General features: G+C 41.7%; 1 protein-coding gene across 1 annotated transcript in view; it reads left to right on the forward strand.

Moving 5' to 3' along the window:
* The window catches only part of HPCAL1 (hippocalcin like 1), a 72,325-nt gene that overhangs the window by 58,411 nt on the left and 9,110 nt on the right, over window positions 1-4,804 (forward strand). The gene's annotated exons all lie outside the window — the stretch shown is intronic.

Below are 4,804 nucleotides of genomic sequence, written 5' to 3' on the forward strand. Positions count from 1 at the left end.
AATGGCTTGTTCCACCATACTTGTGGAAAAACAAGTATGAGTTCTAGTGCCTCTTTTGCCATTGTTTTACCCCCAATTTGCCCTCCATTGGACCCTTCATGTGGCCCACACTCTTTGCCTCTGCCATGTCCCTTACAACCACATCCATATCCCATTGAATCGTATCCACAAAGACCTTTCCCTTCAGAAATGATGGGAGTATAGCCAAGCAATGTCTGGAGAGCCCCAACCTCCCCACCTCTGACATAGGGCATTTTTGCTCTGAGCAGCTGACGGCCTCTGGGCCAAATCTGACCAGCCTAGTGTGGAAGTAAGTGGCATTGGTAGCAATAGAGCCTGTTGGCAGGCCAATGTGAGGCGTTGCTGTTGACTTTGCTGATCCAGCGTTTTATGCTGCATTAGGGACAAAGAAAAAAACGACAGTTTTCTTCAGAAAGTAAATGGTGTATGGGGGTGTGTGGAAATACAAGATGCCCATTATTTGTCTTTTTAAAGTAGCCTCTCATGCAAAGTTTGTCCTTGTTTCCATAGTGAGGCTGGTAATTACAACTGCCCTCTAGCATACTCGAGAATGGAAAGGGTTTGGCTTCTTTCTTTCTTCTCCCCACCCTTTTGCGCAAGCAGTACATCTTATGTAGCATTCTGAAATAAGGATAGAGAGCCAGGTATTTGCCTAGATGTCAATGTGTGCAATTAGCTGGAGAGTTCCTCTGTGCTCTTTACATGGCTTATGGCTCTACCAGCTGGGAGCTTAGTTTAAACATTTCAACATTTGGGAAGCAAGCAGGGCTCCATTAGAGCAAACAGTGAATAGAAAGAAAGCTAGGAGGCTGGGATGTTTATGGTTTCCTTCAGTGCAGAAGTAGCTAATGATATAAACACAGGTTTCTGTTTAAACCTGATGTGTTTTATTAATGAGCAGCTGGCTGCTTTTTCTTTTTCTTCTTTCTGTTTCTGAGCAGGATAAAGATTTTGTATCGCCAATGCTGGGTAGAAAATAAATGGAGTATTAATAGCATACCAGAGTGTGTCGTTTCTGAGAACTCTGGTTATGTCACCATTTCTTGATAACAGTCCTGCTCCACCCCCAGCCCCCACTTTTGATGCTCATATGCAACTTGGCCTGAGAAACTACATGCGCATCGGTCTTGGGTTGCTTGTTTTGTCCGTGTTTGTGAGATTGTCAGGCCCATAGTCTGTTGTCAATCCCTCCGTTAGTCAAGAGAAACTCAGGAGGTGGTGAGGAAATCAGAAATAAAACCAGGAATGTGTTTCTGTATAGTAGAGAGCCCCAAACTGTACAAGCAAATTCATGTGATGTGTATGTAATCTAAAAACATTCTCTCTCTGCCCCCCCCCGCCCGCCCCAAATCCCAGTGGAAGCACAGTAGCACTGCCAAAATGCTTCTTCCAAATGTTGGCAGCAGAAGAGCACACAGGTGCAAGCTTCAGATGGCCGAGAGTCAAGCAGAAGAGTGGCTGACTGCTTGCCAGCCTGGGAACCAAATACATGAGAAAGGTGCTTCTTCCAGACCATCCTGGCTATGTCTTAAGATCTTCTACAGGAAACCCGGTTGCCTTCCCTATCCAGACTATGTTATCCAGCCACAAAAGAGGGTTGTTGTTGTTTTGCAGTGACGACACTCTGGCTTTGCTAGCCAGGCACCCACAAGACAATCCTTTGGCTGCCAGGTGAAAAGACTTTATTTACCCAGTTATGTTGTTTAAGACAGGAGCGACTAACCCAGTGCCCCTCCAGATGATGGATTCTGATTCCCATCATCCCTAGCTAGCATGGCCAGTAGTCAGGGATAAGACGAGTTGTAGTCCATTAAAACCTAAAGAGCCACAGATTAGCCACCTCTGGTCTAAGGTTTAGCTTGCATAACAGTTTTAATTGCTGCCTTTTCTCATATTTGTTGTGGATAAATTATGTGTTATTAGTTTTTGTTGTACACTGTCATAGGGTGGATGTAGACCAGGGGTCAGCAGCCTTTTTCAGCCGTGGGCCGGTCTATCGTCCTTCAGACCATGCGGTGGGCTGGAGAATATTTTGAAAGAAAAGAAAAAATGAATGAATTCCTATGCCCCACAAATAACCCAGAGATGCATTTTAAATAAAAGCACACATTCTACTCATGTAAAAAACCTGACAGGCCCCAAAAATAACCGAGAGATGCTTTTTAAATAAAAGGACACATTCTACTTATGTAAAAACACACTGATTCCCAGACCGTCCACGGGCTGGATTGAGAAGGCGATTGGGCCGCATCCGGCCCATGGACCTTAGGTTGCCTGATCTAGACAATGGAAAAATCTGCTATAAATAAGTCAGAAATTAGATTGTTATAACAAAAGAAAAAATTCTCTATGGAAAATTGTGTTTTAACATTTTCTGCTCTCTGGCGCCATCTGGTGCTGCATGTTTTTAGCACATTCAAATTGCTGTTTCTTTACTAATGTCCTTGGATTCTGAACCCAACAAAAAGTGGCATATAAATGTTTACAAATAAATATTTCAGTAGACTGCTTGGGCTCTGAAGTTTAAATGGAGAGTAGATTTTGTGGGAAATTGTGGAGAAATCATCAGTTCCTGGAAGCTCTGTGGAAGAGCTTTTTTAAAGCTGAAGCTGCATATTGCGTTCTGTTGTGTACAGAATTGTGGTATTTTTAATAGTGTAATTTAAGCTTGTGTTTTCTGTGGTGTTTATGATGAAAAGCTGTGTAGGATGGTTTTTAGAAAAGGTGCTAAAATAGTCTTTTAAATTGCATTAAACTGTATGTAAATAATGGTGTGGTAGTTATGTGAGAGTGAGTTTGCATTCTTTTGTACTTGGGTTGCTAGTGTTGCAATGATAACCCAGTTCTAACAATATCAATATCCATGGAGTGGTTATCTAGATTATTTTTTATGATTTGGCTGTGATTTTAACAAAGAGCACACACTGGAGATAAGTGTTAGGGGAAGTGATTCTGTTCCATCAGGAGCAGACATGGACTGTTAAAAAGAGAGAGATCTCACTTCCCAATTTGCTTTTCCTGCTTTTAAGGCTTTTCTCGGGTTTCTTCTTCTTCTTATTATTATTATTATTATTATTATTATTATTATTATATTTATTTATACCCCGCCCATCTGGCTGGGTTTCCCCAGCCACTCTGGGTGGCTTCCAACAAAGTATTAAAATACAGTAATACATCAAACATTAAAAACTTCCCTAAACAGGGCTGCCTTCAGATGTCTTCTAAAAGTCTGGTAGTTCTTCTTCTCTTTGACATCTGGTGGGAGGGCGTTCCACAGGGCGGGTGCCACTACCGAGAAGGTACAGGCATACCTTGTGTTGAAGTAGCTTTGGGATGAATATTTTAGGGTTGTGCTCCGCGGCGACCTGGAAGTAACAGAGCGCATTACTTCCGTGTTTAGCCGCATGTGCAGACGCTCAAAATGACGTCCCGCGCATGCACAGACGCGCAGTGGCGTGTTATGTTCGCTTCAGGATTTGAACGGGGCTCCGGAACAGATCCCATTTGCATCCAGAGGTACCACTGTATATGTAATAGTTGGATGCTTTACAAGCATAATGTTGCACCAGGCACAATACATATTCCTTCTTAATAACTGAATTACTTGCCCTGAAAAGTTCTTTAAAATAATGATAAACCTTAAAAGGAGATCCAGGTTAAAGGTATGTAATGTGTAATGTGTTTTCCGTACACTCCCCACTCCCCCCATGGAATGGCGTATAAATTGAAATTTTGACTGCAGGAAAATAATTTACAGGCAGCTTGCTTTTGTTTAAAGACTTATTTCTCATGAGGCTTTATATTTCAAATATGATTGTACATGTGTTCACTTGTGTACATGAATTCTTATATCTGAAGGAAGGTATCCTTTGTTGTTGCTTGAGGCTCAGGTGGCCACAGTGGCACAAAGTGCCTTCCATCAGCTTTGGCTAGTCTTCCAGCTGTGCCCCTATCTGGACAGGGACTGCTGTTGTTTATGCTCTGGTAGCCTCTAGGTTAGATTACTGCAATGCGTTATACATAGAGCTGCCTCTGAAGATGGTTCAGAAACTTCAGCTGATTCAGAATTTGGTGGCCAGGTTGCTTTGAACCTATTCCCAGCCAGACTGCACTGGCTGCCATTATCTTATCATTAAAACATTCTACTTCACAGACAAACTAGCCCATTTGTACACATCCCTTTTGAAATAAAGGGTTGCATTCAGATTGCAATGATTTATTATTGTTAATTATTTCTTCACGCAGGTAATGTTTCCCTAACATTCAGTTTGCATATTACCGTGGCTGCTTGCTAATGTATATGCAAACTTTATGTAATGTCTTTTTTCAAATCTCTGCTTGCATACACTGTAAATACAGTGGCTCTTGTGACATTGGGAAGAACAGTTACTCTTAGCATCCTAAAGTATTTAGCTGCTTTGAGAACTCATGACCAGAGTCCATACAGTCCATTCCGTCATTGTTTCCAATTATTCCAGTGTGTGCATTAAAGCTCTCTTTATTTTCCCCTCTCCAAATGTAGCTCAGGAGTACTGCACTCAGTGCTACTCCAATCTATATTTATTGGGGTTTTTAAACAAATGATTCGTGTATGATTCGTTTTGCCAATCACAAATCCCCTTGATGTAGCTGAATGGACTGGATTTGGGAATGAGAGGAACATAGCAAATTTCACAGCTAAGAGAGAAAGAGGTGTTTGTATCTATTTGTAATCCTGTTTAATGAGAGTGGACTTTTTCTTTTGTAGATATGTATGAATCATGTTAACCCTTGGGGGGGGGAA

The sequence above is a fragment of the Podarcis gaigeae genome (assembly GCF_964106915.1).
Source record: "Podarcis gaigeae genome assembly, chromosome: 3".
Taxonomy (NCBI): domain Eukaryota; kingdom Metazoa; phylum Chordata; class Lepidosauria; order Squamata; family Lacertidae; genus Podarcis; species Podarcis gaigeae.